Below are 24,295 nucleotides of genomic sequence, written 5' to 3'. Positions count from 1 at the left end.
AGCGCGGTATGGCCATAAGCGAGGGCTGCTTCAAAAAGTGGGCTATTTAAAGATCAGCCTCCGTAAAAGCCAGCATATTATATAAATAGTGAAGAAAAGGCAAAAGCTTACAGCACCTGGTATTCCCAGGCGGTCTCCCATAAAAGTGTAACAATCGGCCTTATCAGCCGAGTTACAAGACTAAAATGGGGTCAGATTTAACTGTGAGAGATGACTAGTGGTTAAAAGAATGAGACATAAAAGAAAATTGGTTTAAATAGATTTGGTGTATTTACAAGGTTCACATAAAAGACTTTAAAACAACACGATAAAACTAGGTAAACTCTGTTAAAAGAATACAGTTCATTTGTCCATACCCTAAAAACAGGTAAACTCTGTTAAAAGAATACAGTTCATTTGTCCATACCCTAAAAACAGTCCAAGAACCCCAGTGTGTTGATAAGTCCAATGTGAGTGTCCACCAGTGTATATACAATCCACAGAAAGTGTAATCCAAAGTTTGCAGGTGGTGAATGGAAAGGGCTTAGCACACAGCCCTGGGGGGAGCCAGTGCTAAGTGTGCGGGTGGAGGAGAAATAGGGACCAATTTTGACAGTCTGAGGGCGATCGATCAGGAAATTTCTGATCCATGTACAAATGGATGATGAGAAACCCAGATCTGTGAGTTTATATATCTATATAGCTATAATCAATAAATAGCATCCTCACATAGCTCTCCTGGTGTTCCAAATGGCTCAGCGCCTTATGGAGAGCTATGGCTATTGCATCCTCTGTTGATCTGTTTGCTCTATAAGCAAACTGATGAGCATCGAAGGTGGGAGGGAGGCAGGTCTTCAAATGATGCAAGACCAGCTTCTCGAAACACTTCATGATGATCGGTGTAAGAGCAATAGGACGATAATCATTCAGGCTATCTGTGGCTGATTTCTTTGATATGGGGATGATTATAGAAGATTTCAGGCAGGATGGGATTAAAGCTTGTGTCAGAGAGAGGTTAAATAGGTTGGTAAAGACTCCAGAAAGCTGGTCGGCACATCCCTTGAGCACCTTCCCTGGGATGCCGTCCGGACCTGCAGCTTTTTGTGTGTTCACTGTTCTAAGTACTCGTCTCACTTCATACTCCTGAACAGTGAACGGGGAAGTGCAGAGGCCTGATGTGGTCTGAGATGGTGTAGTTTTTTGCTGTTGTGTAGTGTCGAAACAGGCAAAAAAGCAATTTAGCTCCTCCGCCAATGAGACTGAGCTGTTTACGGCTGCACAGCTGCTGCCTCTGAAATTTGTTAAATGCTGGAATCCCTGCCATACCTGTCGCGATTTGCCATCCGTGAAATGAACTTCTACTTTCCTTTTGTAATCCCTCTTTGCATCCTTTATTCCTCTCCTCAGGTTAGCTCTGGTGACACTGTAGAGAGCTCTATCCCCTGATCTGAAGGCGCCGTCTCTATCTTTGAGGAGCTTATGGACTTTGCTATTTATCCAAGGTTTCTGGTTGGGAAAAATCCGAATGTTTTTCTCCACTGTGACGTTGTCCATACAGTACTTGATGTATGCCAGTACAGCTTCAGTGTAAACAGCAAGGTCAGGATGTTCAAAGACTTCCCAATCAGTGTGTATAAAACAATCTTGGAGCTGATATACACACACCACCTCCTCTGCTCTTACCAGAGTTCTCGTTTCTGTCCCAGCGATAGAGAGTGCGGCCCGCCAGCTGCACTGCTGCGTCTGGGATCCGCGGGTGAAGCCAGGTCTCCGATATTATCATAATGCAGCAGTCGCGAACATAGCGGGCCCGGGCGATGTGCAGCTCCAGCTCGTTCATTTTGTGAGCCATGGATCTTGCGTTGGTGAGGAACATACTTGGTAAGGAAGGCTTATGAGGTTGTTTCCTGAGTCTTGTTAGGAGGCCGGCTCGGCAACCCCGCTTTTGTTTCCTTTCCCGGTGCCGTCTGCGTCGTCTGCCAGGGCCGACAACAATCCATGGCGATCCCGGTGGTCTCACGATGTCCTTCGGGATATTATAGGTGCGGTGAAAGTCCTGTGCAACTGTAAGCTTATGTTGAAATCCAATGTCTAGTAAGTCCTGGCGTTTATAATTATGCTTCACAGAAGCTACAGACGAGTAACTCACAAGAAACAAACAAAACAAACATAAATGTAGAATGTTATTAGTTATGAATGTTATGAACATTAGAATGTTTCGTTGCTTGTGGTGGGCTTTTTTCCCATTTAGGAGCTGTTCGTTGGGCGAGTTCAGTAAAGCGATAGCCAGTTCATGGCTTTTTCACCCAACTTTGAGATCGACAACGGGACAGAGGGCGCCAAGGTCGCTTTAGTCGTGGCCGAGTGGTTAAGGCGATGGACTTGAAATCCATTGGGGTCTCCCCGCGCAGGTTTGAATCCTGCCGACTACGCTGTTAGCCAAAGCTGAGGAGGAACGGCAGTGCCTTTTCTTCCGCGTCCCTCGCAGGAATTTGCACGCCCCCTCTCTCCAACAGGAATATAGCACGCAGCTGGCCCTTTTTGCATTCGGAGAGCCAGAACAGCGAGCACCACCCGGCGTGAGCCAGTGGCGCGCTGTGATCGTATAGTGGTTAGTACTCTGCGTTGTGGCCGCAGCAACCCCGGTTCGAATCCGGGTCACGGCAGGCCTTTCGTGCGGGTGCGGTGCCAGTTATACTATACCAACAAGGCAGGCAGCAGGCGCTGGCTTTCGCAGTCAAAAAAAGAATGCATGAAGCGCACAAGTCACTGATAGGGCCAAAATAGCTGAAGCCATCTTTGTTTGAGCCTGCCCAGAGTTTGAATCCCGTAACGTACGAGAGAGCGATGTCTTTTCATACTGGCTAAAGGACTTTGAAGTTGCAACGACGGAAGCGCAAAGGCTGCGAACACAGACCACGATGAAGCACACTTCGTTCCACTGTACGTTGGTGGGTGGCCAGATTGACTCAGCTGTGAGCAAAGCCCCCAAAAATACCGGTCACTCGCAAAGGTCTCCACGGAAATCTTTAGTAAAAGGCGAAAGATTTATGCACTGAAGAAGAGAAACTCAAGCTGTGTCTCGATGCCCTTGAACCTGTGCGCTCCCTGGGGTAAACCACTACTCTCACCAAGGGTAATCTAGGGTGCCGACACCTACCAACATGATTTTCGTCACCCTCTAAATCCAAATGGGAGGAGTAAAAATTACCAAAGTCCCTTCCCTTACCCAATATTTACAAACCCAATCAAGGTAATGTCATCACTTTTTTTTTCAGGCTGCCATATTAAAGGTAAAAAAAATGAAATAAAATGAAATAATGTGGTCCAAATAATGACCCCCTGTAATGTGTAGCATTTATGATATGGAGAGACTTTAGCTCATTGCGGGTCGATCTGGCATTTCATGTAGTAGTGACTCATTTTGGTATTATCGGGGCAGTCACGGCAGTTGGAGGCCCAAGCCAACTCCTCGTTAGTATAGTGGACAGTATCTCCGCCTGTCACGCGGAAGACCTAGTTCTTTCCTGCTGCTGAATGACTCCTCCAAAAGTTTTTGGTGCAGACTGAGGTCACATAAAGAGTTCTGCTTCGACGTCAACCGGAGCCAAAAGCAATGCGTTGGGCGGGAATTGAACCCAGACAAACTGCTTGGAAGGTAGCTATGCTCACCACTATACCACCGACTCAGTCGCCGGAGCAACAAGAGAGCAGGAGGGCTCCAGGCAGTCGTAGTCGTGGCAGAGAGGTTAAGGCGATGGACTTGAAATCCACTGAGGTCTCCCCGCCTTCGAAGACCCTTGGCCTTCGCTCTCTCTGCCGTAATAGCGTGCGTCCTTTATCCCGTAGCGCCTGTGGCAAATGAGCTTCTGCCAGGCGGCTTGTGGGGAAAGTGCTCTTATATGAAACGTAAGAGGTGTACGCAGCGCAAGAGCCTGGATAGCTCAGTCGGTAGAGCATCAGACTTTTAATCTGAGGGTCCAGGGTTCAAGTCCCTGTTCGGGCGAAGGGCCGTCTTCTTGTCGGAGTCCTCAGCTTGCTGTCGTGCCGGTCCAGCTCTGCCGTCTGGCGGCGAACGCTTAAAGATGTGACAGTGTTTGTTATGCTTCCCCTTTTAGAATGTTTAGTTGCTTGTGGTGGGCTGTTTTCCCCTTTAGGAGCTGTTCGTTGGGCGAGTTCAGTAAAGCGATAGCCAGTTCATGGCTTTTTCACCCAACTTTGAGATCGACAACGGGACAGAGGGCGCCAGGGTCGCTGTAGTCGTGACCGAGTGGTTAAGGCGATGGACTAGAAATCCATTGGGGTCTCCCCGTGCAGGTTCAAATCCTGCCGACTACGCTGTTAGCCAACGCTGAGGAGAAGCAGCAGTCCCTTTTCTTCTGCGTCCCTTGTAGGAATTTGCACGCCGTTAGTATAGTGGACAGTATCTCCGCCTGTTACTCGGGAGACCGGGGTTAGATTCCCCGACGGGGAGATGTAATTCTTTGCTGCTGTTGAATGACTCATCCAAAAGTTTTTGGTGCAGACTAAGGTCACAGAAGGAGTTCTGCTTCAACATCAACTGGAGGCAAAAGCAATGCGTTGGCCGGGAATCACAGGCAGCTATGCTCAACACCACACCATCAACGCAGTCGCTGGATGCCGGCTTTAAGCGGTCAGAAAAAAATGCTTGAATCCGGTTCACGGCAGCCCTTTGCCATTGAGCGAGGGGGACGTCTGGCTCCTTTCTGCCACCTCACTCTTCAGTTGGATCCTGTGCCGCCCGCCTCTAGCCAAGAGAGCAGGCGGACTCTAGGCAGGCGTATTCCCTGCGAAGACAGACCACAATGAGGCACATTTCGTTCCACTGCACGTGTGTGGGCGGTCGGCCGGACTCTGCTCTTGACACTCTAATGTAGCTCCGCTGTGAGCAGAGCCCCCAAAAATATAGATTACTCACAAAGGTTCCCCTCCATGGAAATCTTTAGTAAAAGGCGAAAGATTTATGCGTTGATGAAGAGAAACTCGAGCTGTGTCTCCATGCCTCAGGACCTGTGCGCTGCATGTGGTAAACCACTACGCTCACGAAGGGTAATCTAGGGTGCCGACACCTGCCAACATGATTTTTTCGCTACCCTCTAAACTCCAAATGGGAGAAGTATAAGTTACGAAAGTCCCTTCCCTCAGCTCTGCTGTGTGGCAGCGCATGCTTAAAGATGTGACAGAGTTTGCATACAGTGTTTGTTATGCTTCCCAATTAAGAATGTTTTGTTGCTTGTGGTGGGCTGATTTTCCCTTTAGAAGCTGTATGTTGGGCGAGTTCAGTAAATCGATAGCCAGTTCATGGCTTTTTCACCCAACTTTGAGATCGACAACGGGACAGAGGACACCTCTGCTCTTGACACTCTAATGTAGCTCCGCTGTGAGCAGAGCACCCAAAAATACAGGTCATTCGCAAAGGTTCCCCTCCACGGAATTCTTTAGTAAAAGGCGAAAGATTTATGCGTCAATGAAGAGAAACTCGAGTTGTGTTTCCACGCGCTTGAGCCTGTGCGCTCCCTCTGGTAAACCACTACACTCACAAAGGGTAATCTAGGGTGCCGATCCAATTTTCATTACCCCCCGAACTCCAAATGGGAGGAGTAAAAGTTAAAAAGTCCCTTCCATCATCCATTCTCGCCTGCCACACAGGAGGCCTGGCTCTGATTCCCGGACAAATGCAGGAACAGAGTTCTCAGTGCTCAGGCAACACTACCCAGCAGTTCTATGTACATTACAGCACCTAAAATTGCTTAATTTGCATACAAATGCACTGTCCACGAAAAGCCTATGGAGGCCCCGTCAAATAAGTTACAGCTGTCACTTTCTGATGGTGGATTCTAGGTAATTTCACCACATATGGTGAACGCGCATGTGTAACTTATTTGATGGGGCTTCTATAGGCGTTCCGTGGACAGTACAGTAATAAGTCACATTTCATAACTACATCGGTTTTATGGACACATTTCTACAGTACAGTGCTCAGGGAATACTACCCAGCAGTTCTATGTACATTACAGCACCTATAATGACTTAGTTTGCATACAAATGCACTGTCCACGGAAAGCCTATGGAGGCCCCGTCAAATAAGTTACAGCTGTCACTTGCCCACCTGTAACTTATTTGACTGGGCCTCCATAGGTTTTCCGTGGACAATGCATTTGTATGCAAATTAAGTCATTATAGGTGCTGTAATGTACATAGAACTGCTGGGTAGTGTTCCCTGAGCACTGTACTGTAGAAATGTGTCCATAAAACCGCTGTAGTTATGAAATATGACTATTTACTGTATTGTCCACGGAACGCCTATGGAGGCCCAGTCAAATAAGTTACAGGTGGGAAAGTGACAGCTGCAACTTATTTGACGGGGCCTCCATAGGCTTTCCGTGGACAGTGCATTTGTATGCAAATTAAGCCATTTTAGGTGCTGCAATGTACATAGAACTGCTGGGTAGTGTTCCCTGAGCACTGTACTGTAGAAATGTGTCCATAAAACCGCTGTAGTTATGAAATATGACTTATTACTGTACCGTCCACGGAACGCCTTTAGAAGCCCCATCAAATAAGTTACACATGGGCGTTCACCATATGTGGTGAAATTACCGAAAATCCACCATCAGAAAGTGACAGCTGTAACTTATTTGACGGGGCCTCGTTAGGCTTTCCGTGGACAGTGCATTTGTATGCAAATTAAGCCATTTTAGGTGGGTAGTGTTCCCTGAGCACTGTACTGTAGAAATGTGTCCATAAAACCACTGTAGTTATGACATATGACTATTTACAGTATTGTCCACGGAAAGCCTATGGAGGCCCAGTCAAATAAGTTACAGGTGGGCAAGTGACAGCTGTAACTTATTTGACGGGGCCTCCATAGGCTTTCCGTGGACAGTGCATTTGTATGCAAATTAAGCCAATTAAATCCATGGAACGCCTGTGTAGGCCTGGTCAAATAAGTTGCACGTGTCACTTGCCCACCTGTAACTTATATGACGGGGCCTCCATAGGCGTTCCGTGGACGATACTGTAATAAGTCATATTTCATAACTACAGTGGTTTTATGGACACATTTCTACAGTTCAGTACTCAGGGAACACTACCCAGCAATTCTATGTACATTACAGCACCTAAAATGGCTTAATTTGCATACAAATACACTGTCCACGGAAAGCCTGTGTACGCCTGGTCAAATAAGTTACAGCTGTCACTTTCTGATGTTGGTATTTCGTTAATTTCACCACATATGGTGATCGCCCATTTGTAACTTATTTGACGGGACCTCCGCAGGCTATCTGTGGACAATGCATTAATGGGCCAGTATTTAAGTTTGTAATGATTTTATTGTGTAAAACATACAGTACTTCACTCAGGAAACAACATATGACAAGTTCATATACATTAAAACTCATCATTATTCCTATTTACCTTTAAAAAGGTCTGTCCACGGAAAGCCTGCAGAGGCCCCACCAAATAAGTTACAGCTGTCACTTTCTGATGTTTGTATTTCGTTAATGTCACCACATATGGTGAACGCCCATGTGTAACTTATTTGACTGGGCCTCCATAGGCGTTCCGTGGACGATACTGTAATAAGTCATATTTCATAACTACACCCAGCTGGCATTTTAACTTGGAGTCAGCGTTGAATCAACGTCAGGTGTCAGTGTTTGATAACCGTTGGATTTTGTTTAGATTTTGCAAATCTAATCAACGTTGAAATAGCAACGTCATTCCAACGTCATGTTTCTCAACATAGGTGAATTTGCCAACATTGAATCAATATTGATTTTAGTTTAGATTTTGCAAATCCAATCAACGTTAAAATTTCAACGTCACTAAAGTCCTGCTTTTCAACAGTTTATTTTGTTAAACTGTTTTTACTAAAGTATTGATGTTTTCAAGAGCAAGAACAAACACCTTGAAATGGATACATAAACAAGTTTGTGGACATGCAGAGTCAGCTAGGACGAAGCCAATTGGTAAAAGCAAGACCAGGAAGAAGATTAATAAAGACATTTCACTGATTAAAGAAACATGCTTTATTACAGAAATTGTGGCAACATTTCACACGAACACGTATTGAACTACAACAGCCCAAACACTGGGCCACATTGAACATGGCTGGTTATCTTTCCTTTTTTCTGCCACCGCCACCCATCCTCTCTGGGGCATATTTTAAATATTTGGCCACGTGTTCATTTATTTGTTGTTGTTGTATCAAATGAGCTGAACACCGCGTCTGATAAAAAAAAAAAAGATCAGTATTAGCAAACGCTAACCTCTCCAATATTTTGCACATATCAACTTGTGGCATTGCCAATGTTTCAACTATATAAATTAGTATTTACTAACATGCTTGGGTGAGCAAGAAAAGGCAGTTGGTAGTAACCAGTACTGCCAGTAGAGAAGTTAGTCTAGAGCTCAGAATGGAGTATTATATATAATATTACAGTATGCTCTGTAGAGTCCTCCAACTAAAATGATTTCTTATGAATTATTATTCTGCTTACTATATTCTATATTATTTAAAACATTGTTACAAAACTACTATATTAAAGCAAACTCACCACAGATGAGCTTGTAAAGATGGGTCTTCATAAAGGACACCTTCCCACTCCTTCCTCTGAGGCTCATTATAGCCATCATTTTATTTGTCGTAGTTCTGCCATGGTAAAACAGATTTATATTAGAGTATTATATTGCAATCAAGTTCATTATGAAAGATGTAACACATGACAGTATATGACAGGGAACATCACTATGGGGTGTAACGGTTCACAAAATTCACGGTTCGGTTCAAAACGATACACTTGTCACAGTTCGGTACGTTTTTGATACAGCAAAAATAAATGCCAGAGAATTGTCCTTGATTTATTTTTTTTATTATTAAAACTAACATCATAAAGTATGATATTTTTTACTTTGAGCAATTGAATGTAAATAATTGACTCTTAGGAACATATAAAACAAAACAGCTGCTTGTAAAAAATGAAATATTTTGTACTTATAAACAAATGTTTATTTTAGTTCAGATCAGCATTTGAGGGCAGCAATGTTATTCATAACGTAGAAATACAACTGACGTAACGTTACTTGAAAGAATTGTAGCCTACTATTCCTGCCAAACTTCCAAAGTTACTATTAGTTTTACTACAGTAAATCCATGGCACAATGTTTCTTTCTGGTTTCCACGTCAGCTCTGTTTGATCCGTTAATAACAGATAAATGTGACTGTTTCTTACTAGATCTCGCAACGATGTTATTACTTAAGTGGCGAATTCAAATGAGAGTGGTTTCTTTACTGGATCTCTTAGCGCTGTGTAGATCGGCTCGCACTGCTTTGGTCCAAACTGATAAACGATCCGTCACGAGTAGCTCAGTTTCTTCCGCTTACATTACGTTTGCCATTTGATGTTATGGTCGCGCCAGCATCTCTTACATTATGAGCGAGATCACGACGCGCTATTTGAAATAACTGTTCGGTTTGAAAATGCGTACCTAACACCGAACCGAAAGCCTTGTACCGAACGGTTCAAAACGAATACCCCAACTATAAACTAATGCAAAAACGGATACTTACGCAGCCATTGACTTCTTTACATGGTCTGCAGCATCAACCCCTCCTAACCTCTTCAGATGTTTACTCTGAAAAGGAACAACAAGAAATTAAAACCAGAAAAAGTGGTCAGTAGAGTCCAGACTTAAAGCAGGCACATGAGGACAAGGTCACCAAGGTGAAAGGTATAGTTCACTTTGAAATAAAATGTTGGTATGTTTTAGCTTACCTCAAGGGCATCCAAGATGTAGGTGTCTTTGTTTCTGCAGTAGTTTCAATTTTGATATTTTTAGGTCCCATAGACCTGCATTATATGACTGAAAACTGAACGGTTTGACCTAAAAATATAAAAATTTAAACTACTGCGGAAACAAAGGCTACGTTCACACTGCAGGCTGAAACGACCCAATTCCGATTTCTTTGCCCCTATGCGACCTGTATCTGATCTTTTCATGACAGTCTGAACGACACATATCTGATCTTTTCAAATGCGACCCAAGCCACTTGGGTATGTGGTCCAAATCTGATACGCATCCGATCTTTTGCAATGCGACTTCAGTCTGAACGGCCAGGTTGCATGTATCTGACCCGCACGTCATTGTTTAGCTACTTCCGCCAACAACAAGTGACGTTGACCGTTGAGTACTCTTCTGCGCATACGGGTCACTTCATGTTCACACAGGAGATCACAAAAGGTCGCATTTAATTGGAAATGTTGAACGGCCTTGCAAAATTTTCTTTTTTCTTTTTTTTTTAAACGGAATTGAGCATTAAGCCCTGCAGTGTGAACGTAGCCAAAGACACCTACATCTTGGATGCCCTTGAGGTAAGCTAAAACATAATTTTAACTATACCTTGAACAAGCCAATTGTCATAATGGAACTGCCAGCACTTATGTAACCCTTTTGTTGCGTTTTTTTTTAGCACTTGTCCTGCTACATTACTACTACAGTGGTACATTAGCTGCTACTAGCATAACACACACACACACACACACACACACACACACACACACACACACACACACACACACACACACACACACACCTTAGAAGTGCATGAAGCCAGAGGCACTTCCTGCTGTAAAGACATTAACCAGATCAAAACATGCTGTGCACGCTCTACAGGCCGATCTTTGTCTTTTCTGTCGCTGCTGTCGTCTATTAATCAAAATGTGAAATGCCCCATGAAGCTGTACTTATTAGATGAGTTTGAGTGTTTGTCTTGCACCCAATCAGGGAGAGGCATAATAATATCTCTGCAAATCTTTAGCACTGAGCCCCATGTACATTAGAGTTGTGAAACCATGTTTCACTAGCCTGATACTCAGACCCCCCTGATACTCAGAAATTCTAGCCAAAAAAGAAGCGACCGATTATTATTTTTATAATGTAGTGGGTATGCTCTACACCACAAAATCAGTTTTCATTTGCACAATAAAAATAATAATAAAAAAAACACTGCGAAAACTCAATTTTACCAAGAATATTTATGATATTTCTAGTCAAATGTCTAATTTCTATTCAAAATAAATCTAAACACTTAAAATAAGACACCTTAAAAGTAACTTGTATTTACTAGACAATTTTCACTTGACCACAAATTCACATAAATAGAAAAATCTGCTAGTGGGAAAAAAAAGAAAAACTTGTGTTACAATGTGCTCATGTGAAAAAAATCAGGTTAGTTTGAAGAATCAGCAAAGAGTCATATTGAACTGTTTAGTCTGATTCAACTAAAACTTTGGGGACAGCTAGCGACACTGGAAGACTCCTAATTATTCGTCAGCAAAATTAAGAGAATAACTTTACTTTTTTCAGACATAGGGAAGTCTTCCCTCCTCAATTTGCTTGACCCTGAGGAACCCCCATGCCGTCTCTGAGAAAGGGATCTGGACCGACTCTCTTGGCCAGGCCTAGGGCTGAATGATCTGGTTTAAAAAAAATAAAAATAAAGAAGGGAAATTGCTACAGCAGTAATTGCAACTGAAGTATAATTCTAAGTAGTGGAAATTATCATTTTGTGTCACAATTTCTTTTTTTACAATTTTTTTTTTTTAATAATAATAATAATAAGAAGAACATATGACATTTATTGAGGTCTATGCCAAACGTTTTCTTACATCTGGAAGATGTGTAGTTCAGATTGCAGCTTTACAGTGCTTCATTTATAGTGAAAATGTTGTACTTCTGATCATATTTAAATTAAATACCTCTGTCTATGAGTGGAAGACCCTGAGGAACCCCCACGCCATCTCTTGAGAAAGGGATCTGGACTGACTCTCTTGGCCAGGCCTAGGGCTGAATGATCTGGTTTAAAAAATAAAAAATAAAGAAAGAAAATTGCTACAGCAGTTATTGCAAATGAATTATAATTCTAAGTAGTTGAAATTATAATTTTGTCGCAATATATATATATATATATATATATATATATAAGTAAGAAAATATATATTCTATTCCCCTACTCCAACTCTACACCTAACCCTTACAGAAAACTTTCTGCAGTTTTACAAAAAAAAAAAAAAACTTTGTTTAGTTTATTTTTAAACCTGTTTTACAAATGAGGACGTCCCCAAAGGGAGTTTTTGTCAGTTTTTTTCAGGTTTATCTCACTTTTGTGTACAAATTTGTCCCCAACATATAGTTAAGTCACACACACACACAGCGCTTCGCGGTTAAATTAACTTCTGCCCACATGCACGTGCACACACACAGAACGTTCGGTTGGCGGTTAAACGTCTGCCCATACACACAATATTAATAAACACAATACGTATTAATATGTGGGCCAGAGTCAGGCACACTCAAAATGTATTTAGGAATTTTCTAGTTATGAAATGTGGCTTACCGTTTGAGCTGTTACCGCCAAATTTCGTCCAAAACGGTCCACTGTCAGAGAATCTTCTAGCCTGAAGATGAAGACACAGACCCACTTCGCGCATGCGCAATTGTCTGGGACCGGCAGAGCCAATAGAATCCAGTTCTAGTCACCGCCATTGTGTGATGGACAACCGCCGTCCTCCAATCAAGTCCTTGTATTGCTCTCAGTAAAAAAGGGCTTTTTTATGCTTTAATATTGTCAACAACAGTATGTGCCATATCTCATATAAAAAAAATATTCACATACCTCAACAAGAAGGACATAAAAAAAAAGATATATATTATAAAAATTCCATAGGATTACAATGCAATTTATACTTTAGGTCAGCACCATTCCTTATATTTTATTATTTATATTATGTTAAAATGTTTATGTTATGTAATGTTAATTACTTTAATTACCTTTTTTAGATTTTGACATCAAATCTACATACATTTTAATTTAAAACACCATACAAAGAGAGCTTTACCTTGCATTTATGAATGTGAAATTTACATAGAAATAAAATAAAATTTATAATAAAACCAAACTCTTTTAAAGAGCGATCCTTTAATACAAAAAAAACCCAAATCACATATTTGTAAGATAAAGAAAATGTTTTTAAAATATTATCAACAATGAAAATCCAATAGCTTTCTTAGTGGATTCTTTGATGTCTGACCTCAAAAACGGACCGCACAGGCGGGAAAGTCCCACCTGTAACTTATTTGACTGGGCCTCCATAGGCGTTCCGTGGACGATACTGTAATTAGTCAAATTTCATAACTACAGTGGTTTTATGGACTAATATCTCAAGTGGGAACACTCAGGGAACACTACCCAGCAGTTCTATGTACATTACAGCACCTAAAATTACTGATTTTGCATACAAATGCACTGTCCACGGAACGCCTGTGTAGGCCCCGTCGAATAAGTTGCATGTGGGCACTTCTTGTATGACTCGGCAAAATCACAGGAAGTCCCACCTGTAACTTATCTCATGGGTGCCTGCACAATGTAATAAGTTGCAAGTGTCAGCCGCTCCCGTTCGGACCGAAGGGGCCCGAGGGCCCCCAAATATCACTAGAAGTTGCGTCACTCGGCCCTCGACGACATACCGAGAGGTTTAGGTCGGTAGTCGCTAACAATATTTTATACTATTTTTCATACAACTCTCTGTCTCCCATTGAGCTCTGTGGGGGGATGGGCACGCGGAGCTGTTTCTTTCTCGGTGGTTAATCGGCTTAGGAAGCATTTATGGCCACGAAACCCCGGGACCCTATTCGGGGGCCTCTGACGGTACTCTGTGGTGAATCTCGGGGCCCCATGACCTTTTGACCCCCGCGTACCCGAGGTCCCACGTGCAGCTTATTTCAATGGAAATTTCACAGGTGGTCCGCCGTCATAGGGGTCTTTCTCAGCCGTTCGGCCCGATACGGACACGGAACTTCGGGCTCTCACCCGGGGCACCGCGACGGGGCGTATATGTCGGATTCGGGGCGATCGGACCTTTCCGTCCGCCGACCGCGAAACACCTGTAAAACGAATGGCATAAGTTGCACGTGTCAGCGGCTCCCGTTCGGCCCCCAAGGGTCCGAGGGGTCCCAAACTTCACGTGCTGGTACGTTAGGGGCTGCCGAATAAAATACTGAGTACGGGAGTGGCTAGCTCAAACGTAAAGTTGTTTTTATGATTTCGGAAGAAATCTGTCACGCAGGCCTCTCGCTCACAAAGACTCTAAGACCCTTTTGAATGAACAAAAGACTTCTGAGGTAAAATAATTTTGGAGTGCTGAAACATGCGCTTGGAAGTCATCTAGAACTCTGAAACTCTGGATCATGAATCGGGGGGCCCTGGACTACCACCGTGCCAAATGTCGGGGCCACGTGACCTTTTGACCCCTGGGTACCCGACATCCCACGTGCAACTTATTCAATGGAAGTTTTACAGGTGTTTCGCGGTCAAGGGGGTCTTTTTCAGCCGATCGAGCAGATACGGACACGGAACTTCGGGGGCCGCGAAGTACCGTATATGTCAATTTGGGGGCGATCGGACAAGTTACACAGGGCCGTTTCCTGTCGTGCCCATCTAGGAAATGGCTAGGGCCACGAAACCCCGGGACCCTATTCGGGGGCCCCTGACGGTACTCTGTGGTGAATCTCGGGGTCCCGTGACCTGTTGACCCCCGCGTACCCGAGGTCCCACGTGCAGCTTATTTCAATGGAAATTTCACAGGTGGTTCGCGGTCATTGGGGTCTTTCTCGGCCATTCGAGCCGATACGGACACGGAACTTGGGGCGCTCACCCGGGGCACCACGACGTAGAGTATATGTCAATTTGGGGGCGATCGGACAAGTTACACAGGGGCGTTTCCTGTTGTGCCCGTCTAGGAAACGGCTAGGGCCACGAAACCCCGGCACCCTATTCTGGGGCCCCTGACGGTACTCTGTGGTGAATCTCTGGGCCCCGTGACCTTTTGACCCCCGGGTACCCGAGGTCCCACGTGCAGCTTATTTCAATGGAAATTTCACAGGTGGTTGGTGGTCATCGGGGTCTTTCTCGGCCGTTCGGGCCGACACGGACACGGAACTTTTCCGTGTGTGTCACGAAACTGACACACTCGCTTTTCAAAACTGACACACTCGCTTTTCAAGATGGCTGCTGGCAAGTGTGGTGTGCTTGTGGTGCTTTTAGCATACATATTTATTATTAATTTTTTAGAAAATGGATATAAAATCAGTCTCGAGGGGCATTTACATGGTTGCGATGCTCACTCAAATAAATTTTTATTTAAAAAACAACTGGGTTATGGAAAGAAAATACTCATGGACACATTTCTTTATCCATGTTGGTATGCAGCCAAACGCAATGAAAAAGGTGGCGTCAAAAGGCAAGTGAATGGCGACGAATTGATAATATGTATATGCCTATTATGATCTGGAGATATACATCAATGCCCGGGCCCGATGCGGGAATTTGGACCAAGGAATACGATGTCAAGAAGGCCCTCGGCATGTGCGATGGGTTGCTCTAGACATTCAAATGCCGGGGACAAACTCCTATCCATGAGTGTCGCCGAAGGGAGTGGAAGTGTGCGTGGAGGCGCCGGGAGAAGTGGTGGAGATCCGGAGCTGGGAGACGTGACGGTGATTAGGGAGCGCGGTGCAGAGCAGGTCAGGGGATTGGATCCACAGGCCACCGTGGAGCAGGCTCTCTTGGACGAGATGGCGGGTGTCAACAAAGAGATATCGAGTGTGGACTATTTCATGACGGGGAGAGGATTACACCTGCTTCATCTCAACGTCAGAAGCCTTCTCCCGAAAATCACCGAGATCCGACACCTCAGCAAAAACAGAAAGGTGGGAATATTTTGTTTCACTGAGACATGGCTGGATTACTCCATTACGGATGCTGAAATCGAATTGGAGAACTATTTGGTAATTAGGAGAGATCGAAACCGCAAAGGTGGAGGGGTGTGTATATATGTAAGAGAGGACATTGGTTTTAATCATAGAATGGACTTAAATTTGGTTAGATATTTTGCTACCGAAGAGAATGCCCATACTAATTTGCGCATGTTATAGACCGCCTGATCAAACACAGTTTTATGAACATTTAGAGGAGGTTTGCTCAAATTGTATGGACCTGGTTAAATCTGAAGTTATCATGTTGGGGGATTTTAACACTGATGTTCAGAAAAGTGATGTTTCCGGGTATAAAGCATTGATGAATTTCTGTCGCTCCAATAGTTTACATCAGCTGATTAATGAGCCTACACGTGTGTGCTCTACCACCCAAACCATGATTGATCTTGCCCTAGTGTCAGACAAATCTAGGATAACAGAAAGCGGGGTTATAAAATATGGGTTGAGTGACCATTCTATTATTTTCTGTACTAGAAAGATCAAGAAAGCGGTGCTCAACTGTTATACTTCTATAAAAATCCGTTCACTGAAAAAGTATAGCAAAGAAGCACTAAATGGCTGTTTAAATAAAATGAACTGGTCTAAAGTTTTGCAATGTAGTGACGTGGACGGAGCATGGTGCCTATTTAAAAGTATGTTTTTAGAAGCTGTGGATAAAATAGCCCCATATAAAGAAATTAAAATAAGGCAGAGAACAGAACCCTGGGTGAATGATGACGTCCTTGAGGCAATTAGGGTAAGAAATAGGAAGTATGGGAAATTCAGAGAAAATAAGGATGAGCAGAGTTGGGCTGATTATAAAAAGGCAATAAATGAAGTTAATAGATTAGTGGGCAATAGTAAAAAGGAATTTTTCAATGAAAAAATTGCTGAATATAGAAACGATTCAGGAAATTTATGGAAATCCCTTAAGCAACTTGGCTACAGTAAAAGGCTAAAAACAAAAAACAGTAATATCACTCTAGACCTTGGCAACAATATTACATCAGAGAAGGAGATGGTGGCAGATAGCTTTAATATGCATTTCTCATCAGTTGCCAGGAAGCTTGTGGAAAAGTTACCTGGTCAGACTGGTCAATATGGTGAAAGTCATGTGCAGGACTTTTACTCTCAGTTAGGTGTCCGGGCGGGGAGTTTCTTTTTTGAAAAGGTGAGGGAGACACTTGTTCTTGAGAAGCTGAAGAGGCTTGATGGCTCTAAAGCCACAGGATTAGATTCTATTCCATCTAAATTCGTAAGGGATGCAGCTGAGATTATTGCTCCGAGCATTACTCATATTATAAACAGGTCGATAGAACAAGGATGCTTCCCCAATGACCTCAAGATTGCCAGAGTGATTCCATTATATAAGAAAGGGAGTAAAATAGACCCTGGTAATTATAGACCTGTCTCAATTCTTGGTTGTCTGTCAAAGATAATTGAAAGGATTATTTTTGAACAGATTGATAATTACTTAAAATCACAAAACCTACTTTATGAGTTTCAGTCTGGCTTTCGGAAATCACATTCTACGGATTCCTGTTTATTGTTTCTAACGGACTATATAAAAAAGGAGGTAGATAATGGAAACTTCTGTGGCATGGTCATGTTAGACTTACACAAAGCTTTTGATACAGTCGACCATGGTGTTTTAATGTATAAATTGAAAACCATGGGTTTTAGTGAATTAGTACAGAAATGGGTGGGCTCCTATCTGGAGAATAGAACGCAAGTAGTGGACATTGGGGGGAAAATGTCTCAACCGAAAAGCAAGGACTGTGGGGTACCTCAAGGGAGTGTTTTGGGTCCACTTTTCTTTTTACTGTATATAAATGATCTAAAGTCTGCTTGTTCATGCAGTCTTTTTTTATATGCAGATGATTCTGCGATGGTTGTTTCTCACAAGGATAAAAATATGATTGAAAACAAACTTAGCTCATCACTTTTAAATATTAGCATGTGGATGGCTGATAATAGATTATCACTTAACTTAGGGAAAACTGAATCCATATTGTTTGGAACAAAGATAAAGTTAAAGAAAGCCTCCAGTTTTAAGGTCCTAGCTGGAGATATTGTAATTACTGCCAAGGAATCAATCAGTTATCTTGGATGTATGTTAGATTGTAATTTATCTGGAGTAGGTCAGGCCTGTAAGGTAATTACTAAAGTAAATCAGAGAGTCTGTTTTTTGGCCAGAATATCAAAGTTTTTGGATGAAAAAACAAAGCTAATTCTGGCAGGAGCTTTAATTCAGCCATATTTAGATTATGCATGTGGATCATGGTACAATGGTGTCACAGGGAACCTGAAACATAGGCTTCAGACGTCTCAAAATAAATTAATAAGGCTAATTTTAGACCTTCCCATAAGAACTCATCTGGAATCTTCCCACTTTGAAAGAGTGGGATGGTTGAAAGTTGAGGATCGCGTATCTCAGATGCAGCTGGGTATGGTACATAAAATTGTTAATGGAGATGTTCCCAAATATTTTAGAAATTATTTTAAAAGAGTAAGTGAAGGTCATAGTTACACCACTAGGGGTAGCTCAACAGATTTTGTACCCCCCCGATTTAATACTAATCTGGGCAAACAGTCTTTTCTTTACGTTGGAACTACCCTTTGGAACCGGTTACCTGGTACACTAAAGACAGTTCGAAGCATAGGCAGTTTTAAACAGGGTTTGAAAGCATGGCTTAGATGCCAATCATAGTTTTTATTATATCATAGTCTATTTTTATTGTATATTTTTCTGTATAATATGAATGAATTTGTTTAATGTATGAAAAATGATTGATGTGTGAATTGCTGCAATTTGTCCTTTCCTTTTGCCCTTATAGGGACCACAATGGAAATAAGTCTTTGGGCTTTATTGTGTTATCCCTGACTATTTATGTATTTTAATGTATGACACAGAGTACTGTTTTCATATTTTATTTTATATTTAAGTGGTCAAATAAAATCAATCAATCAATCAAACTTCAGGCACTGACCCTGGTCACCACGACGGGGCGTATATGTCGGATTCGGGGCGATCGGACCTTTCCGTCCGCCGACCGCGAAACACCTGTAAAACGAATGGCATAAGTTGCACGTGTCAGCGGCTCCCATTCGGCCCCCGAGGGTCAGAGGGGTCCCAAACTTCACGTGCTGGTACGTTAGGGGCCGCCGAATACCATGCTGAGTACGGGAGTGGCTAGCTCAAACGTAAAGTTGTTTTTATGATTTCGGAAGAAATCTGTCACGCAGGCCTCTCGCTCACATAGACTCTAAGACCCTTTTGAATGAACAAAAGTGCTCTGAGGTAAAAGAATTTTGGAGTGCTGAAACATGCGTTTGGAAGTCATCTAGAACTCTGAAACTCTGGATCCTGAATAGGGGGGCCCTGGACTACCACCGTGCCAAATGTCGGGGACACGCGACCTTTTGACCCCTGGGTACCCGACATCCCACGTGCAACTTATTCAATGGAAGTTTTACAGGTGTTTCGCGGTCAAGGGGGTCTTTTTCAGCCGATCGAGCAGATACGGACATGGAACTTCGGGGGCCGCCCCGGGGGACCGTGATGTGCCGTATATGTCGATTTTGGGCCGATCGGCCACCGTCCACGAAGCGCCTATAAAAAGTCAATGGAATAAGTTACGCTTGTCACCGCCCCCCCTTCGGCCCCTGGGTGTCTGAGGGGCCCCAAATTTCGCGGAGCGCGGTGTCACGTGGCCCTTGACGACATACCGAGTCTGCGATTTCTTGCTACGCAAAACAGCCCTCGTGCTCTGCTGTCCACGAAACACCTGTGAAAATGCATGGGATAAGTGTTACGTGGGATGCTCTGCCGTTTGGCCCCCGGGAAGTGCAGCAAGTGAAGCTCCTCGTTAGTATAGTGGAGAGTATCTCCGCCGGTCACGCGGAAGACCAGGGTTCGATTCCCCGACGGGGAGACCCAGCTCTTTGCTGCTGCTGGACGAATCAACCAAAAGTTTTTGGTGCTGACAGCGGTCACAGAAGGAGTTCTGCTTCAACGTCAGCCGGAGCCAAAAGTAATGCGTTGGCCGGGAATCGAACCCGGGTCAACTGCTTGGAAGACAGCTATGCTCACCACTATACCACCAACGCAAGTGGAAGACTGAAGCTTTTTGCCTTCTGAAAAGAATGCTTGAAAAGCACGCCATGGTCGTGTAGTGGTTAGTACTCAGCGTTGTGGCTGCCGCAACCCCGGATTGAATCCGTGTCACGGCAGGCTTTTTGTGCAGGTGAATACAACACTCAGTTTCATTCTGCCACCTCCATTTTTCATCCGGGTACGGTGCAAGTTATACTATACCACCAACCCAGGCGGTGGACTCTGGCTTTCGCGGCCAGAAAAGAATGCCGGAAGTACACGAGTCACCGACAGGGCCAAAGGAGCTGAAGCCCAAGGTTTGGATCCCGTCATGTACGAGAGAGTGCTGGCTTTCCATGCTGGCTGAAAAAAATGTGAAGTTGCGACGCAGGAAGCGCAAAGGCTGCAAACACGGTCCATGAGGAAGCGCGCTTCGTTCCAATGCACATTGGCAGGTGGCCAGATTCAGTCTGTTATTGAAACTGCAGTGTAGCTCTGCTGTGAGCAGAGCACCCAAAAATACAGGTCACTCGCAAAGGTTCCCCTCCACGGAAATCTTTAGTAAAAGACGAAAGATTTATGCGTCAATGAAGAGAAACTCGAGTTGTGTGTCCACGCGCTTGAGCCTGTGCGCTCCCTCTGGTAAACCACTACACTCACAAAGGGTAATCTAGGGTGCCGATACAATTTTCATCACCCCCTCACTCCAAATGGGAGGAGTAAAAGTTAAAAAGTCCCTTCCATCATCCATTCTCGCCTGCCACACAGGAGGCCTGGCTCTGATTCCCGGTCAAATGCAGGAACAGAGTTCTTTTACGTAAGGGGTGTGTGTTTGCATGTGTGTGGGATTCTTTAAAATGAGCCTTAAAGGCCAAGCCTGATTTGTTAGAAGGAGCTCCAAACTTTGCATATTGACCCAACCCCCCTTTCCCTGGATTTGACGTGTAACAGCCGCCACCATTACTAAATCTAGGGCAATGTGAAGGCTGAAATCCTCCCAGCCGAGCATTGGTGGTTCAGTGGTAAAATTCTCGCCTGCCATGCGGGAGACCTGGGTCCGATTTCCGGCCAATGCAGGAACAGAGTACTTTTAATTAAGTTGTGTATGTGTGTAAGGTTCTTTAAAATGAAGCCTGATTTACTTGAAGGAGCTCCAACCTTTGCATATTGACCAACCCCCCTTCCCTGCCTAATCTTTTCAGAAACTCATTAGTCCGTCTATATTCGTCAAATGTCTATAAAACTTGTTCAGTGTATCTGTCGGTTGAAGAAGTTTAGCAGTGGGCAATATACTCATAAATGCGATGTTAATTCCAAACATTCTCCCTCCTTTCCGAGCATTGGTGGTTCAGTGGTAGAGTTCTAGCAGTGGGCGATATGATTCACTTAAATGCGATGTTATTGCCACATGATTTCCCATCCTTTTTTTTTCATGTTCCTCATATGAAAAGTAAAAAAAATAGTAATAATGGTAAAGTGGTCCAAATAATGACCCCCTGTAATGTGTAGCATTTAAGATATTGAGAGACTTAAAGGGTCACAACACCCCCCTGTTTCAGAGGTGCTTTTTCACACCTCTGGTTTGAAAAACTTTCTGAAAAGGGGCGTTGTTCACTGGAGGTAAGGGGTGGGGGTAGAGTGTGGAGACAAGGCGGAGACTGCATTAAATGGGGAGTGACAATAAGTGAATAAATTCTGCTAATTTGCACACCGACAATGTAAGAACGTGATAGTATATTGTACAAACGTGATATTATATTGTAAGAACGTAAAAAGTATATTGTACAAACGTGATATTATATTGTAAGAACGTGAAAAGTATATTGTACAAACGTGATAAAGCTCAGATTTTTTTTTACCTGGGTGGCAGCTCTACGCTTCCGTAGAATATAACCTAACATTAGCATTCACAATCATGATGAAATGTGTAAACAGAACAAATTATGAGGTACTTTGCAAGTGGTAGACTGGTAGATTATCATTTGATAATAGCACTCAAAGAAACAAAGCAGAGGACACATTTACTAAATGGCTAGTATAATAGACATGTAAATGGACATGTTAAAGGTCACATTGTGAAAAGTATCTAAATGGTGAAACATTCAGCACAATAAGACAGTCATCAGTTTTAATTGCCATTACTAATGTTTATTTTAAATAGAATTTAAAACTATAAATATACATATAAATATATGTTTGAAATGGAAAAAAATCTATAAATAAATAAAAATAAACTGTACTTAAAATAAATAACAAGGATTCTGCATTTGTGAACATCAGCTGGCTCTTCTACTCCATTGTGAAGGATTTGAAGCGTGAAGTGTGCATTGCTACAGCCTCTAATTTTTCAGGTCTTGTGAACTGTGTACACAAGTGTTCTGGAATGTGCACTTTCTTGAGCTTGTCCTGAAACTGCTTCGGGTCCTCTAACACACTTTCAAAAAGAACCTCCAGTAATCGATCCACATACCCTGCAGAATGAAAAGAACATGACATTAAGAACAAAAACTATTTGGTAATTGCATATAGGCAATGCTGCTAAATTGCATACCATATGTAGGCCTTGTCTTTATTGGCCTCACTGTGCATTCTCCCTTTTTGTAGCGAGGATACTGCATGTGCCATCTTAGCTGTCCAGTAGCAGTTGTTGCTTGTTCTCTTGCACTGTTTTCATTGTAGTGCATAGCTGCGAGTTGCGATCTAAGGTGAGAATGTATGCAGTTACATAGTGTGAATCACTTGATACTTTACAAACGACCAAGCTGATTTTCTCAATAATGCATTAATTGACAAAATTTGTTTCATAAAGGACTTGCAAATAAAAGCATACCTGCTTAACATCCCGATAAAAGAAAAAGCTACACTCTTTGGTGCAAACCGAATGAGCAGACTGTGGAATGACTCAAGAGAGGAAGTCTGGTGGTGACCACTTAGATTTTCTAAGTCCCTAAGCAGTCTTGGGGCCAGGATTATGTCATAGAGCTTCTCACAAGCAGCAGTACCTGGAGGAAAAATAATAGTCAACTTACATCAACTGACAACAAAAGATACTTAAGGGAAAGAAGTGTACAATAATAGAAGTGAAATGCAATCATTGAATTAAGAAAAAATAACAAAGAAAAAAAGAATCTGTATTTCAAAAATTATTCTTACTTGGTTTTAGCCACTGCCGTGCTTGGTCTCCAACAAGTGGTTCATGGAGGCATTGGGGAAATGCCCCATCATGCTCATGAATGTTCTGCACATGATTTGCAACAGATTTCCACTTGGCCACAATTTCACAGCCTCTAGATGAAGTAGCTCCACACCAATACAGATGGTTGACAATGCTCTTTTTCCAAGCACCAACTTCTCTGCAACTCTTCAGCTTAGCTATCTGGTCAATTTTCTTGGCCACACCTAAGGAATACAAATATTTTTTTAAACAAAGAAGACAACTGACAGTTATGCCACATGTTAATACTTAAATGTTTACATTTTTTATCTTGGTCATATTGTACATTGCAAAACACACCTTTTGCCATGTGCCATGCATCAAACTTGTGCACAACACCTGGCCTGCTGTCCTTGAGAAACTTTATGACAGATGACGGATGCCTATCTGTGACAAGCATTTGAGCATGGACCCCTCTCTTCTCCAGTTGCCTTAGACATCGTTCCAAGCCCTCCTTTTCCATGCGCTGACTGTTCCCAACATCATTGCTCTAAAAGAGAATAACAAAATTTAGTTTCATTTTAAACTGTTTGGATAAATAATCATATACATATCAATGTTCGCAATTAAAACACATATACACACATACCTGAATGAGCTGGATGTCCATTACCCTATTTGCTTATAGGTCCATCATTGTGTACGTACCAAATTTAGCAGTGTGCCCTGTAAAAATGAATCACAGGAAAACTACTTTATCATGGTGTAAATAGAGTGAACACTGCATTATATAAATTCATTTTATTACACATACCAGGTGAGTCAGCTCTCATGTCTCCCCCCAGAACGATGTGCCCATTGTTAACTGCTTCCGAAACTGCAGTGCTTTGCTGCACCTGCCACAGCCAGTTGACTGTAGGGAAGAGTAAAGTCCGTTGGTACTTGAGGAAGGTTGTTTGGCTAATTCCCATGATACGAAATGCCTTCATGAACTGGACACAAAATAACTATCAGTCATACTATTATTGGCAGAGAGGCTTCATCAGTGTAGAAAAAATGAAAGTGTCTTACCTTGTCCACTTGCAAAAAGGAAGCTCCACTAAAAAGTACTGCTGCAGCAAGCTGAACATTACCAACTGGCAAGTTTGTGACATACGGCTGACTTGTCCAAGTGTAGTGATGTTCACAATGTGTGCAATCTTGCATCACACACACAAGTGTTCCCACAG

At 43.0% G+C, this 24,295-nt stretch overlaps 7 non-coding genes and 1 pseudogene across 7 annotated transcripts in view; 3 read left to right on the top strand and 5 right to left on the bottom strand.

Annotated features, from left to right (window-relative positions):
• Positions 1 to 20, bottom strand: part of LOC141299715 (5S ribosomal RNA) — a 119-nt gene extending 99 nt beyond the window's left edge. Inside the window, exon 1 of the ribosomal RNA XR_012341831.1 lies at positions 1 to 20. This exon is cut by the window's left edge and continues 99 nt beyond it. This is a non-coding gene — a ribosomal RNA (5S ribosomal RNA).
• A 2,309-nt stretch (positions 21 to 2,329) lies between these two features.
• On the top strand, positions 2,330 to 2,411 carry trnas-uga (transfer RNA serine (anticodon UGA)). The gene has a single exon. It is a non-coding gene; the product is annotated as a tRNA-Ser (tRNA).
• Positions 2,412 to 2,573: 162 nt separating this feature from the next.
• Positions 2,574 to 2,645, top strand: trnah-gug (transfer RNA histidin (anticodon GUG)). Its single transcript has one exon. It is a non-coding gene; the product is annotated as a tRNA-His (tRNA).
• Positions 2,646 to 2,945: 300 nt separating this feature from the next.
• LOC141291432 (U5 spliceosomal RNA) lies at positions 2,946 to 3,048 on the bottom strand (annotated as a pseudogene).
• An 864-nt stretch (positions 3,049 to 3,912) lies between these two features.
• On the top strand, positions 3,913 to 3,985 carry trnak-uuu (transfer RNA lysine (anticodon UUU)). The gene has a single exon. It is a non-coding gene; the product is annotated as a tRNA-Lys (tRNA).
• Positions 3,986 to 4,875: 890 nt separating this feature from the next.
• Positions 4,876 to 4,991, bottom strand: LOC141288768 (U5 spliceosomal RNA). Its single transcript, XR_012339737.1, has one exon. It is a non-coding gene; the product is annotated as a U5 spliceosomal RNA (small nuclear RNA).
• A 380-nt stretch (positions 4,992 to 5,371) lies between these two features.
• On the bottom strand, positions 5,372 to 5,485 carry LOC141290761 (U5 spliceosomal RNA). The gene has a single exon (XR_012340211.1). It is a non-coding gene; the product is annotated as a U5 spliceosomal RNA (small nuclear RNA).
• A 14,918-nt stretch (positions 5,486 to 20,403) lies between these two features.
• On the bottom strand, positions 20,404 to 20,519 carry LOC141288898 (U5 spliceosomal RNA). The gene has a single exon (XR_012339767.1). It is a non-coding gene; the product is annotated as a U5 spliceosomal RNA (small nuclear RNA).
• Between the last annotated feature and the right edge of the window lie 3,776 nt (positions 20,520 to 24,295).

The sequence above is a fragment of the Garra rufa genome, chromosome 1, assembly GCF_049309525.1.
Source record: "Garra rufa chromosome 1, GarRuf1.0, whole genome shotgun sequence".
NCBI classification, from domain to species: Eukaryota; Metazoa; Chordata; class Actinopteri; order Cypriniformes; family Cyprinidae; genus Garra; species Garra rufa.
Note: the sequence above shows the minus strand (reverse complement) of the source record. Positions and strands in the feature narration are given on the sequence as shown.